The 15,752-nt window shown below is 36.1% G+C and overlaps 1 long non-coding RNA gene across 2 annotated transcripts; it reads left to right on the forward strand.

The window, feature by feature from the left end:
• The first annotated feature begins 193 nt into the window (after positions 1 to 193).
• LOC111935958 (uncharacterized) lies at positions 194 to 15,568 on the forward strand. Of its 2 annotated transcripts, none has more exons than XR_015277187.1 (4): positions 194 to 4,341; positions 5,882 to 5,988; positions 6,904 to 8,733; positions 14,210 to 15,568. It is a non-coding gene; the product is annotated as an uncharacterized LOC111935958 (long non-coding RNA). The 2 variants fall into 2 exon arrangements; XR_002867948.2 differs by having other exon boundaries at positions 1,169 to 4,341; positions 6,904 to 7,005; positions 14,210 to 15,095.
• The last annotated feature ends 184 nt before the right edge of the window (positions 15,569 to 15,752 follow it).

Consider the following 15,752-nt stretch of genomic DNA (forward strand, 5'->3'; position numbering starts at 1 on the left):
AATAGAAGTAATTTTACTACTAACCTACTTTGTTAGCAGGAGCAGTTAATGGTGCAGTGGGGAACATTTGCACCATTGTGACCAGTGTAGAATTGTTGTGTGGTACTGGCAATACGCATCTGCTTTTTCAATTTTAGTTGAAGATTTTGTATTTTCTGACTCTAAAAGGAAAAAAAGTATTGATGACAACATAGTGTTCTGAGCACTATTAGAAGTGTCATTTTTCCTGCAATTTTTTTTTATACATTTATTTGGTAACTCTGATGATATCCCAGTGGTAGATTTTAGAGAAGCCAAATTAATGTTCTTGCTGTATTGGTGTTACATTGCTTTATGTTTTATAAACAAAAGGTTTTTTTATTTAACTAATTTTTAGAACCAAACATTATTTTGGCTTTTGAACAAGTGTTTAAGTGTTTGTGTGTAGCTGTTTGTGTAACTTGCTGTATATTTTGGTCACCCTTTATTCTGAAAGCCCAGGGTATGGTTTGGTGGTTGGATAAATCCACCTTTATGATTGACAATAACTATCATGAAAAGGCTGTGACCACATGACAGAATTGTCTGTAAGGTTCACATCCTGCCTGTTCACATCAGTGTAAAAAAATGTTGGTGGTTAAGTGCTAAAACAAATGGCATCAGGTAAGAATAGTTATTGTTTGCCTTCTGATTATCAGAATAATGTTAGCAAAATGTGCATCTTGTGCTTCACTTGAGAAAATGGGGTTGTTTGCTCCCATCTAACTGATTGTTGCATAGAAAATGAATGTTTCCTAGATTTTTTTTTGTGAGGAGTTGGTTGGTTTCTATGGCTTAGAAGACCCTAATAAAAAATAAAAAATAAAAAAATTAAAAAACAGAAATGGGAAAGGCAAGGTTCAGATGATCATAAACCCTAAGCCTAATAACACAAGTAACATTTATAGGCAACTGTGTGGAATTTCCAAACAAAGTAATGTTTTAAAAAGCAGAAGTTGTTGCTTATAAACAACTACAATAATGGCTTCTTACTGTAAGCCTTTGATAAATGAAACTGTTTGTGGAATTTTACTTTCTGAGATTGTAATGGGATGGGATGTATCTGAAGAAAGGAAAAGGAATGCTTAGTGTTTGAAGTGCAGTGCTTTTCTGCAGTAATATTTGAGCTGGTATTCTTTCTGGGAATTATGTACCTAGAGAGAATCAAGGCTGGTACAGCAGCAGTGTTGACTTTTGGACATAATTTGGGGTAGTAGATGTATGCATATTGCATTGTCTAATTTTATTCAGCAAACAAATTTGAGAATTGGTATGATGAAACTCAGAGGTGTTGGGGTTGATTAGGAAGAGTAGGGAGACAATTTCTGGTGTATCAGCAGATAGGCTGCTGCAAAGAAAGGAGATGAAATGTTGAGAATATTCTGAACTATCCATTAACCCATTTGTGTAGTACAAATACAATCAAATAAATGGAGAATATTTCATTTACAGAAATGAAAGGAAGGTATACAATATTCTAAAATAACTGGATTTTTTTACTCTAAGATTAGTAGCTTCTTATTTTACCCACTTTAATTTAGGCAGGTAAATCATTAAAGCTAATTGCTATCGTTGATGATCTCTGAATCCATAACCCCATTACCCTCTTCGATCCTATTATCAGTCTCTTTGGAGCTTGAAAAAAATTGCATTGCCTGAATGGTGTTACATGTTTTCAGGTTTCCCAAAATTTCTAGCAAGAAAATTAGGGTAACATCTAGGCTTAAGAAATTGTATCCTTGTATTTTGTAACAACTGTAGCAACGCTGCCAGCTCTAAGGGCTACTGAAACTACAACTTGTGAGATCCAGTCAGAAACCAATCCCAAAGTGCTCACAGAAATGTGCTGCAAAGGGAACCTGAAGATGGGAGGGTATGAAAGCAATGCAGTGGTTTAATTTTGTCTTGAATCTTGAACTTTGAAGTCTTAGGCAGTATTACACTTCGTTTTGCTGTCAGTTTATTATGATTTGCCTCTGATGCTCTGAAGCAAAAGACTAGATATGGTTTCCATAGCAATTACAACTATCTGAATATGCTAGGAACTGCCTTTGCATTGCTTCCATTTTTCCAAGGATTTTTATTTTCCAGATGAATGGTGCAAGGTAACTTTATTAGAGAGCTGCAAGAGGGATTTGTTGTGTGCTTTTGGGAAAGGGATCAGCTATCTTAGCCATGGTATTTGTCAAAAAAATAGTGAATAATTTTGCAATTAAAAAACTACCATCATTGTCTCCCCACATTTGTAACCTAATGGAATATGTAAGAGCACCACAGCCATTGCACTTCAGAGGGCATCGGCTTCATGCAGCTGGGTCAGAGTCCGAGCTGTGAGTGGTTGAGCTGTGTGCACATGCCTAATTTTCCTGGCTCTTCTTCAGAGTGGAGACAAACAGAGCAAGTGGTGTCACAGCTTGTAAAATCCTTTCAGTCTGTGCACTAACAGAACTGAAGTGTGCTGTGATAAAAAAAGAAAGTACTGTCAAGTAGATTTGGTCCAATTTTGTGCTGGCTTTTGCCCTTTTGATCGTGATCCCTTGACAGGACTTCCAAGTTATGACAAAATTCTCCAGATGTTTGCTATCTATGTATCATTTTCTGAATTATACTCTAGTGATACAGCAGCAATTAATTGTTCCACACAGTGACTTTTACAAACCAAAGAAGCTCACTTCTTTTGGAAGTTAACTTAATTCAGCACTGGGAATTGCCCAGTAGCTCACTGGGAAGTTATGGAAACAAAACCAGAAGAGCATGTGTCATACATGGGTACTATTAGAGCTCTTCATCAGAAATAAATGTCTGTCTTGACTCTTCTTACACTTCATCAAATTCAGAACATCAGTTGTCCTATTACTTGCTATTTCCTGGCAGATCTTCTACTGTGTAATCTCTGAGCTCTAATATTTTGTGTGTCTTCCCTTGCCCACTCTCTACTGACACATGATTTGTGGTTTCTCCTAACCAAGGTAAGGCTCTAACTTTCTTCTATAGAGTTACACCTTGTATCTGATTATTTGTAGTTTGTTTTGTGTCAAGTTCCTGTGTACTCATACAGCCAGAAACCAGCGAGCTACGCAGATTTGTTATGAGATAAAGTGTCTGACTCTCTAGAGTGGCACAGATGGAACGGTGCTACTTTCACTGTGGATGTGCTACTAAAATTTAAAAGGAACAGCATGAAAAACATCTTATCTGTCAGAGAAGATTCTCATTGAAATGTCTGTCTTTGGAATCCAAAAATGGTGACTGAATACATAAGGTGTTTGTTAAGGAATTAACTCAAGCTGTTCAGCTCTTTTTCAAACTTTACTGTGACAGATAAACTAAATATTCTTTGGATTTTTTTAGAAATATTTTTCTTATGAAAAATAGATCTGTGTAGAATTTCTGCTAAAGTTTGTCAGAGCTTTTCAAAGTAACTACTTACTTTGTACAAGCACTTTAGACAAGAATTTAGAATTGAATTCTAGACTCAGTCACGAGATGTGGAAATGCTACTGCTGTGGATCCTAAGGAATCAAAGTTAATTGCAGTAATTTACTGCTGAGCTGTGTGGTGCATAAAATCAAAATATATAGACTGACAAGAAAATCTAAAGTCAAGCATATTCATTTTAACAAATGAATGGTACAATTTCAGTACCATTAATAACTCATTATGGGTATTATTTCTTCTGCTATGCCTCCTTTGACACACTCTTGGTGTACCAAATCTGCCTCCTGTTCTTTTTTTGTACTGTTAACAATCACTGTCTCCCCTCTGGAGGTTTTTCACAGACCTCAATCCTCTCCACACTGCACAAAACCCATTTTACTTCTGAAAACAAGGCCTAGCAGGGCTCCTCTCAGGATACAATGCCTATGGGGTGAGAGACAGAGGCCAGTCCTTCTCCATGGGCTGTGGGGCTAAGGTAAGAGGTGGTGGGACTGACACTCCTTACAGATGGATACAATTCAAAAACATCTTCAGGGAAGTTTGAACTAATTTTTTTCTGCATTTCACTGTATGCCCTTTTAAAAGCTTTTTTGGCTGCAACATGTTGCAATGTGCCCCTCCTGTGCTGTCAGACCATGTGCTTAATGCTGGTTTTTACCTTCCTGGAGAGCCTCCTGTAGTGGCAATTTTGGACAGAGAGCTGAAGATGGAAAAAACCTCTGTCCTTTACATCCTTTTTTTTCAAGCAGTGCTGCTGTTCAAGCCCCATTCTGTCTTTGAAGACCTCTCCTATTTATTTAATTTTGATTTTTTTTTCCTTTAGTGAGCAGAATGCTCCTCAGAAGAGATAGCTTCAAAACTGTCATAGAGGTGCTCACTCATAATGTAAGTTTATTTTCACACTGTTGCTAAGTAAATTAAGTTAAATGAATCAACTCACTCTTTAGTATACAGAGCTTTAATTTTGTACCTTTATTTTTTTTTATTTGAATGAAACTCTTGCTACTTTTGGACAAAATGGTGCAGACATCATCACAGGAAAGCACTGAGGAAGGAAAACAGTAATATATATATGAAAAATAGATGTTGCTAAAATTCAAAGAGAAGGTTGATACTTTGAATGTGGCAATATATATTGGGCAGCTCTTCTGATTTTGAAATATTTTGAAGAGTTCTAGAAAATGCATCTTGATCTAACTTTTTAGCCTTTGAAGATTTACTACATGGCCCCGTTTGCAAATATTCAGAATTCTGTAAAAGAGATACATAATGAGTTTCTTAAAACCCTTGAACATTGATTAAAGTACTTTAGAATCCAAAGAATCATACTCCTATTCATGCATAATAAAACAAGGGCCTTTACATTAATACTAGTTACCTGCATAGTCTTATAGGCTTTTTACTTTTTATTTCCTTCTGCTCTAAGGCTGGTGTTTTATTTCTCCTGCAGCCAAATCTCCCATTTAGATTACCAGGGAAATTGGGATTACACTTTCAATGCCTTATTCAAAATGCATATGGATTACAAAAGGAATAGATAAATAGATGAGTGGAAAACAGCAGATTCAAGTGTTTGTACTATTCTTTGTCCTTTTTTAAAACTAGAATGATCTGCCTCATAGATAGCATTTAATCATATATTTTTTCAATATAAAATAGGAAATACTAATTTATTTCTAATGCCATATTTTGATAACATTTGAATTTTAATGGTATGCATCAAAGTAATGAAAATACATAGGTTAAGGCTGATTAAGTGTGTATAATTATGTGGTTTCTAAGCAACATAGGCAACACAGTGTATCACTATAAAGTATTAATTGTACCAGTTGTAATAGTCAGCAACCCTTTTGTTGTTTGGTTTGTCTTGTAATAATGCTTTAATACTTTCTCAATATTTATCCTAATTACCATAATTTTTAATCCTCTGCTTTTGGGGAATGAAATAACTGTAGCCTTATTGGACAAACTGCTTGATCTTTCTAGTAGTTGTCTCTTGGCACCTTCTTGAAAAGCCTAAGAGAACTTCCGGCTGTAAACCGCACAATGTAGTCTTCTTATGGTAGAGGAATATGGTTTCAATATAGCTAATCTTGGTAGTAACTGAAGGCTGTGAAGTCATACAGAGGGTCTTTAGATACAGATGCAAAGTAGTTTGATAGTGTAAGTCCAATATCTCTTGAATAGATGTCCATATCACAGAAAAACCTGTCATGATTGGCACTAATTGCTAAATGTCTTGGCAGATTCTGAAATATGGCCCAAAGAGTGATGGGACAAAGATGAACTCTCTCATCCACCCACATTCAGAGGCAGCTGTTTCTTGTCAGGATTGACAGCTGTTAGTGGGCTGTGGGTATGAACCTCGGAAGGTCTTTTCCTTTGGCCTTTTTTCTTCATAATTTCTGTGGATTTTGGTTTTTAGTGTTTCACAGCAACAAGAATACTTCTGAGAGGAAAAAAGATCACTTCAAGACCTAATAAAATGAAATCAAGTCAATACTGTTCCTGAAATTTCATACAAGAAAAAAGGTTAGCAGAAGAGATGAGGTATTTTTCTTGTCAGTCATGTCTGGAAAGTTGCTATTTTGACTTCTGCCAGGAGGGAGGAATGCCATAATGTTTCTCAGTATGGAAGATGAATTCAGGGGAGTGAAGTGTTGGTGAATCATCTCAATAGGGCAATAGAATATCCTTTGTGTGGAAACAATCAAGATGCTATTCTATTTTTTTCCCCGTTGGGCCCCAGAATACTAGTTAAAAATACATATTTTGGATGATATTTAGGATATTTTTCTCTAGATAATATTTTTTCTTTTGCCTATATGCATTAATTGAGACAGCCTCAGACTGTTGTAGTCCAAACCAGTATTTTAATAAGCAGCTGGTTTTAGCTATCATGTTGACATTCATCATGCAGATTTGGATAGAAGTTTCTATGAGCAATTCCTTACTTTTCTCTTAGGACTTCTGGCTCTCACACTGAAAATTAATTTAAAACAAATTAAAAAGATGAAAATACTTAGGATCATTTATACTTTTAATTAAATTAAAAGACTTGAGGGAAAGTTTCTGGTCATTTTTGACCACTCACCCATTTCAGTTGAAAATTAATGGGAAATGAGTTCCCAGAGTCATCTATGAGTAGTCCCATGAGTCACATTACTACTGCTTTTTCTGAAAACTTCAGTGAATGTGGGCTGGGATAATCTGGTAGACAAGTTTTAAATTTGACTGCAGTTTATGAGAAATACCTTCAAACAACAAGAATTGTTGGAAACATCCAAATACATTGTGAAGTTTTACAATGAGTTCCATACTAAAGCCCAAAGAACTTTTATCTTGGTTGATTTCAGTTTGTAGACCTGTGTTGTACATGTGGTTTAGTATGCTATCCCAAAGTAAAATGTATAGTCAAAAATATAAACATTCAATTTTTCTTGGTAGCGTGGCACAGAGGTTTACATGGAGTCCATGCTTTTGGCGCTGGTTTTTGATGTCCCAACTGTTCCAAAGCTCTCAAAAGGACGAAGATTCTGTAACAAGGAGGTAAGGACCCATCCCACTGTTGTCTCCAGAATTCAGGAAGACATTTTTTGTACTGTTGTGAAAAGCTATCTGGTTCATCTGACCTAGAACTAGTTCTGACTTGGTTTACTTTAATGGCATTAGATTATGGGAACATTGCGGATCTGAGTTCTGTGTTGAGACATGAATGAGAAAAACTCTGCTGCTCTGAATTTTTATGTCATCCAAACTGTATTGAAAATGCTTCCTGCTAAGAAATACCATTAGGCTGAAAATCAAATGTCTTTAGTACTTATGTATGGCGTACTCACTGAAGACACTTTTGCAAGGTGTTCAGGCTCTTACAGGACAAAGAAAGAGGATAGAAAGAAAATTAAATTCTGATTCTGCACCACTTGGTACAAATGTGAACTGCTTAAGTATGGACCAACTTGGAAGAATGCTATGGGTAGTAAAATAAAACAAGAGAATATAAATAAAAACACTGGGCAGATTGTTCCTGCTCTTGGTGAAGTCGTATAAAGCACATATGAAAGGAAATATCTGTGGTAAGTAAAATTTCTATGTTAAAACGTCTAAGGCTAAATCATTACCTAAGGCAGAAGTTGAACTGAGCTGACATTTCACAAGGAATCTCATCTTCCACAAGATGGAGCTGTGTGATTTCTACTTTTGGAAGCAATTCAGTCTATTAGTAAATGATTCTTTGATTCTGTACAAGGACAGGAGAATCACAGTGTTCTATCATTCCTTTCTTTCTCATATGCTAAGGAACTGCTGCAATTTAATTCTAGATGGTCGTGTGGGTGCTAAAAATATTTAATTTAACATGAAGGCCTCTGAATTTAGAGGAAAAGCTGTATTAAAAAGAAAAGAAGCCAAAGAAAACCATTACCTTTCTCTGTGAAGATCACAGCAATTTGCCTACTGTGTAAGGGCCTGTCAGCTTTTTTTTATTTACTCACTTTGATGATGACTGCAATGCAGATTTCTTTGGAATGGTTTCTTATCATTTATGCTCTGCAACATCTGAATGAGGGAGGGATATGACTGCCTAAATGATAATTCAAACAAGTATTTTGAGTAACACTGATGGACCTCCAGTTCTGGAGTGTTTATTAGGTCTGAGCAGATGCAAGTGAAGTACTTCATCAGCAGAATGCAATACTGTCTTTGGAAGCAATGACTGGAAAAGATCAAGGATTCATAGTAGTCAAAAAATAACAGAACATGAGGTCCTGGTGTGATGCCTTTGCATACAAAGGTAATGCAATCCTTTTCCTGAATGAACAGGGGAATTAAACAGGAGTAAGGACTGAGGGGAGCTTGTTTTCCTTGTTACGTGGCATTGGTGAGACTGGCTGGGGAGACAGGAAAGAAACTGAGCATAACCTTCAGAGCCAGTGGCTGCCATCAGCAGAACTGGGCAGAGGCCAGAAACTAGCATCACTGGGAACTTCTCAGTTAGATGTGAGCCAAGGAACATCCAGACAAAGGTCTGGAAAGGTACATGAGTTCTTTCATGATGTATGAAGCACATTCTAAAAGATTTAGGTTACTCAGATGCTATCACAGGATGTGTCACCAACAACCCCAGTGCCAACTGGGCAATTCCCATCAGGGAATTCTGTGGACTCAGCAAAAAATTGCCTGTGGTCTCCTGGAGCAAATACTGGCACCCCGAGGTACTCCTTGAACTTGCCCTGGAGAATGTAAACAGCAACTTGTGTGCAGTATTGTTAACCCACAGTAAGTGTGTGTCAGACTGACAGCTTCCAACCTGTTCCTAGGTTTTACTGTTTTGGATTTTAGTGGGTCATGATTATAAACACTTTGGAAACTTTAACAAATTAGTCTGATTACAGTGTATATGCTGAAGCTTGGTTTCAAACAAGGTTATGTCCAATCAAATTACAGCTCTCTTCTTCATTCACTTTTCGTTGCTAAAATCTACAAAATATACTGCCAACCACTCCTCTGTTTCCCAGCCTGTGGCTGGCAGAGAAACGGGAGACCTGTAATTGCTTCCAAATTCCACACAAGATGATTGTGTGGCTGATACATACACAATCGTCGACTGGTGGGTATGTCAAGCATAATAGATAATTGCTGAGCTTACACAGCAATATTTTCCTCACTGGGAAGACTCATGTCAGTCTTTATCTCCTACTCAACTGTCAGTTCTCATGGAAACTTGTTGGAACTTCAAATCTCTTAGACCCGGTCCTCTTGTCAAATTTGATCAAAATTAGCCAATTCATTCAAGAGTTATGAGGGAGGGGATGAGAACTGACAGGCTGGCAGTGCATCTGTGTAATTTATTTCCTTGCAAAACTAGCATGGAAAGCAAAATTTTGTAATTTTCAAAAGAAGTGGTCAGAATTCAGTAACCTGCATTTAACTGAACTTACAGAAATTCACATGACTAAGTCGATGTGCACTACTTAGTGCTTGAGTCACAGTGTTGAGAGTCCTCATCATTTTGGGTTTGTGTGCATATGGATATATATAAACTGATATATAAACCACATTCACTTCTAGAGTACCTGGGATAAAAACTAGGTCATCTACCAGTTTTTCAGTTTGTTTTCCTAACTCAAGCCAATCTTAAAATAAACCCAAACCCAAACACACCCCTTGTTCCAGTGGGGTTGATTTTCTACCTTTTTTTTTTTTTTTTGACCTGTGGCAAACCTTTTACCAAAAGAGCAAAGATGAAGGAAATAGCTGATAGCAGATGACAACTATGTTTTCACATAACCTGAAGATCTAATGTGCTCTCTGTAACATTGAGCAGAGCTATCTAATTTCAAAAATAGGACTAAAGGAAAATATTGCTAGTCTGAACATTAGATGAGCAAGAGGGTTCATATAGTTACTGAGTTTGCAGTCTGGATAAAAACTCTTTTATGGAGTTAGGTATTAACTTAGTAGAATTGTCTCCTCTTTATATACACATTTCTGAATGCAGGTAAACTGAGTGATCAATTTTTTAAAGAATATAAAATAGTTTAAGTAGTAATAAAACATATGTACCAAATCTATGCATTTTAATTTTATATTAAATAAAATTAGCCATAGAGGTAATTTGGTTTACCTCCTCCACTTTTTTACATGTTTGTCGTAAGCCTTTTGAGGTGTAGCAGTCTTTAGTTTGTGAAAACAATCTTACATTTGAAGAAGTCATAAGAAACAATCCTGTAGTCCTGTCACAAAAAACCTGATTTGGCTGGGAACAGTAGTCTATCTAGATATAGATTTTAACAGTAACTGTTGAGAAAGATGATTATGTATTTTCTGTCATCAAGTCATATGTATGAAAGGATGGAAACTCTTTAATTTGATTCTTCTTTCTTACTGAGGGTAGAAAAAATAGGAACCTGCTTGTTTCAGACCTACTTGAAAGACTTTCAGAAATGAATAATTCACATCAATAATGTGAGCTGAATTGCATCCCATGAGGGAAAGCATAAAAAGAAAAAGGCAGGCATTACTAGTCAAGCTTTACTTTTGTGCCACCAATAAACAAGGCTTTAAATGAAACACAAAAGCAGTGAAGTGTGTGAAATTCATAATTTGAAAAGGAGGCATGTAATAACAGGGAGAGCTTCTGAAGTAACTTAAGAACCAAAAGAAGGTGCTTTATTTGTAGGTAAGTATAGTGCAACCTACACACTTCAATCAAGCCAACAGTAGGCTTTAGTAAGAGATAATAAATTGTGAAAGGTGGTTTTGTGAGGAGGATGGAAAGATGCTTGTACTTCCTGATTGTATTTATATATGCAGTAAACACCAAAATAGACCCGCTGTGCTGCCTTGCACTGTGGCACCCAAACAAATCGTTATCCGTGGGCTCACTTCAAGCTGAAACTTGCATTTTCCATAGGGGAATGTCAAAGTTCATGGGTAGGAAATGTCAACTGTGATAATCCACCTAAATAAAATATTCATGTATTTTATAAGGTGGTTTGCAGGTATCTCAGCAGTTATCAGGCTGTATAATTAAATGTACACAAAGGGCTTAAAAGTAGTGTATTGGAATGTAATGGTTTATCTAAGTAGAATGAAGATGTTTGCTCATTCAGTTGTAAATGAAAGTTCATTTGGGGTCCTATACCTTTGAGATCTGATATGTCCTTATGTGGAGTTATATTTCAGTCTCCCTGGCCCATCTCAACTTGCTCACATCTAGATTGTTCCTGAAATTCTGTAGAAACGAATAGAGGCAAAAAGCTCCTAGTCTGAATGTAACTAATCTGTAATATCCTTATCCAAGACAAGATTAAAGGCATTCCTAATTAAGTTAAGGCAAGTCTGATGTCTTGTGGAGCAACTTTTTTTTTCTGCAGTCAGTCTCCATGTGCAATAAAAACATAACGGAGAGCACATGCTGTGCTCCTTGTAGGCTCTCCAGGGATGTGTTGTCACCAAGGAACACACCCTTTGTGTGAAGAGAGAAATCTCTTTTACTCTAAAAGTAGCATTAGGGTAAATGTTGTGGCACAAAAAAAGTCTGTGATTTTCTAATTCTTCTTCCAGGACTTTCAGAGAGCTTTTGCCTGAAGTCTGGTTATTTTATTCCTATTTTGTTTTTTTTGGGTGGTTTTTTTGCTTTGTTTTTTTTTGAGAAGCAATGTGCTTTATTTACAACATCCTGCCCAGTGGGTACTGAGGTTGGATATTAACATTAGATGTAATGAAAATGTCTTGACTGGGGTAAATACTAAAGGAAGAAGGAAACATTGTGAAAGAATAAAGTGAAGCGTTTTTAATTGTTACATATATTCTAGAGCCCATAATTTTTCTGTTTTCCTCCAGTAGAAATGTTTTCTCACGACTAATTATTTCGTATTTTCCCACAGAAATGGTGGAATTTGCTGCCTAATGGATGAAATAACTTCTTAGGATCACTCCTCCCTATTTTTTCTTTTACGTTTTTTCCTGGCAACTCCAAATACTGTCTTCCTTTTCTGTTGGCTGACTTGGAGGACAGCTCTGCCCTGCAACCTGTTCCTCTGGTTCTAGAATTCACTCTTTTTTCACATTTTATAGGAATTCTTTAGAATCCATGTAGTGTACCAAATCTGTCATCTTCCACAAAACCCAGCTGTAAAATATACATCACTGTACAGTGGATACTTGAACAGTGTTGTAGTTGAGCCCCTGGTGTGCCCCAAAAGGGTCTGGAAATACAACAAAGCCATAATGAAATGTGTCAGCTTGGAATGGAGTGTCCTGGCTGAGGACCAGGGCTCTGTCTCTGGGAATCAGCATGGGGATGTGTTAATATTGCAGGCTTATGAATGTTTTAGTTTGAGTAAATGCAAAAATCCTTCAAACTCTGTCCTTTCTAGATTTGGTTGGCAGAAGAATCTGCTGCAGGGTTAGCTGGTTTTGTGCTATGATTCATAGATGTGCTTTCTCATCTCTGTATAAGAGAATGTTGCTATGTTCTCCTTTCTTTGAAATGAAATGCCTGTTTTTTAGAGCTGAGATATTTTGAAAAGTATAATTAAATGTCACCAAAAGAATATATGACTTTTTTTGAGGGGTGATCCCTCCTCAGCTGCACCTGTTTGCCTATTCACTCAAGATGAATTAATTGGAGCTTTATTTTCTCTTCTTCCTTTCTGTATTTTGTCCTCCTCTTTGTAGAAAGGCAAAACAGAGCCCCAGAGATCCAGCTGAAAAATCTCACCTATAGACAAATGGTGGCCATGAGGTATAGAAGAGGAGGGAGAATATGAGGATAAAGGAGAATAAGAAATACTTTATTCAAATAAAGTATTTGCCAAACAAGAGATAGAGGTCTAGAAAACTGAAGGAAAAAACCCCAAAACATGTGCAGTCTTTCTCCTATAGACATTTCAGCTGTATATTTTGAAAAAATCTTTTCTGACTTTTCAGGGGTGCCCTCAGTTTTTGAGCAATGGCATTGGCACAGGAAACAGTTGACAAGATATATCTGACAAAACCCCATGATTTCAACCCACAAATAGAAAATAGCACATCACAAAATTCTGGTACTTCTAGGTATATTTTGATCAGAACTTATCAGCAATTAATATTTTAAGTAATAAGTACTTTAAAATACTTCTGACAGACTCTTTGTAGGATTAATTACAGTTAAAGAGGAAGGAATGACATACAGACTTTAGTATTGAGCACTTGGCTCATAAGAAGTAAAAATGAAGTGAATAGTAATATGGATCCACAGTGTGAAAGGATTTTCTTGTTCTGAGTGTTCCATATGTTTTTTCTTTTCCTGACATCAGTGTGATGAGTTTCTGTTGTTGTTTTGGAGATGGTGTGTCTCACATGTGTGAAGGAAGTAAAGGTCTCTGTAAAAATAATGGAAACCAAGGGAACTATTTAAAGACTGGCTAAAAAAAAGGTGTGTTTGCAGCTGAATGTATTTTGTATGTTTTCAGCTGCTGTAAGGAAAATTGCCATCCATATTTATGCTTCATTAAATGAGCATAAGGAGACCTGAAAAATAAAAAGTAAAACTGAAACTTTCTTCTTTGACAGCATGAAGGAACCTGCCAGTGAAAGATTTATTTATTTATTTTATTTATTATATAAATTGTGCCACCCGAAAATGGGGATCAGGAACAAAGCAGGTGAATAGGACCCATTTCACAGATTCCAGAAGAAGGAAATCTCTAAGTCAATAAACATGAAGTTGTTTCCTACATGGTTCTAAATTCTGACATGAAGAATTAAAACCACCGACTACTAGATTGCGTTGATAGTCCCAGTATTTCAGAAAATGTAATAATTGATTGTTTCTTCCTTTCTGAAGTTGGAAGTTTGTTGGTTTTTTTGTCTACTTTATAAATACTATTAGTAAAAATATTTGCAGTTACCCATAAGCATGGACAATGCTTCTTATTACATTATATAACAAATAATAATTCAATTTTTTTCTGATTCAATCACTGACATTTTGCCGTGACTTTCAATTCTTTATGTATGATGAACATTCATAAAGGACATGCACGAAGTTTATGATTTTATAGGATAAATATATTATTTCTATCTATTATCTATTTGTGCTAGAAATCATCATCCATATAGAGAAACTACAATGATGGTCACTATTAATGTTTTTTTCTGGTAAGAAATTAGGGGATGGGAAAGGAGAAAATCAGAAATATTCATGAATCCTAAAGCAAAGTCTCTTTTGTAATATGTTCTAACTTCTGCAACCTTTCTCTTACAGTGCAGGGGTACTGCTGCAAGTGACCACAGCTGAACTGGGGATCTGAAAACTGGCATCTGCAGTGCTGGTATGTCTGCTTGGGCAACAGCAGCAGATTCTTGATATGTAGGGAATGGGAAAGAACAGCATTCACATTGATTTGGCTTTTTGTGTCCTTTAATTATTGATGGTTCAGTCATCAAAGAATAATGTGGAAAACACTTTAACCAGTAACTGGTAATGCAAATTATCCTTGAGCTCATTCAGAAATTGTTTCTGTATTCAATTCCTGTTACTACACCAGGTCTCCTAAATTTGCTTCAGTTTCTTTGTCCTCAAATGTTCATCTAGCAGAGTTGGTTTTGGTTTAGCTCATTTGTTTCAGCTGAGTGAATGGTAAGTTTTCTACTTTCATATCCAGATATCTATTTGTTTTGCAAGTCTACCTCCTAAACACCTTGCTTGGTTTTAGGTTCCTCTCTCTACAGGAGTGTGTGATCTGTTGTTTCTAAACTTACCCATTCCTTATTGTGAATTTTAACTTGGGTCTCTGCAGATGATCAGAACAGAAGCTGATGGAACAGGTAAACAAACAAGATTTTCAACCCTTCTGTATTAGAATACAGTTTTGTATGAAAAAACTTCTATAGTACTGTAGAAGCTGCACTCAAAATATTTAGAGCAGAAGAGGAATTTGTTGAGATGGACATGAATGTATTTGTATTCAGGAATAACCTCAATGTGGTTTTGTTTGAAAATTCCTTTTGTCATCAGTGTTCTCTTCTGGTAATGCTAGTATGGAAGTCATTTGGAAATGCATAAAATGCTTATATTTGTAACAGTTTTGGGAAAAGTAGTGCACAAACCATGAAGGGAACCCCCCCAGAGCAACAACATCCACCCAACCAAATCTTTTGTTGTTGCAATGTGCTGATGTTTGGCTTATTAAATAGGAGGAAAAGCCTGGAGAATAATATATCAGGAAAAGTGTTCTCTGTGATTTAATAAAATGGCTACTGTCAAATACTCAATTTTTTAATTTGTACAATGTAGATACCATTTTCTGTTGTTTTAGACTGGAACTTTAGTGAAGGAAACTAATAACTAAGCATTCTTCCACTCACTTATATAAAATTTTGTCTTCAAAATTCCTCAAAGTTATTTACCTATAGAGTTACATCATTAATTATTTAGGGAATATTATCATGGGCATGTGTGGAAAATAACTCTGTAAGTAAATGACAGAACGCATTCCTCAAAAATCATGGTACAGGGTGTTTACCTTTTCCTTTTCCATCTAAGAGATGTCCCTCATATAGAGTGTCACCACCTTCATGTTATTCTGCTACTGGCAAAAAATAAAACAAGATTTAACATCACCAGTTGTTTTCTTTGCTGGTTATATTTGTTCTTAGTGTGTGCATTCTAAGGCATGTCTGTGTGGGTGCTTATGTGTTAGTTATTACATTTCTTCTGTAATTTACCTGAGAAATTTTGCTTGCTGCAAAATGATCCATTATTCAAATGCTTTATAGCTTCAGGTAAAATTTATATTCTGTATTTG

Source organism: Cyanistes caeruleus, chromosome 17 (genome assembly GCF_971803275.1).
Source record: "Cyanistes caeruleus chromosome 17, bCyaCae1.hap1.1, whole genome shotgun sequence".
Taxonomy (NCBI): Eukaryota; Metazoa; Chordata; class Aves; order Passeriformes; family Paridae; genus Cyanistes; species Cyanistes caeruleus.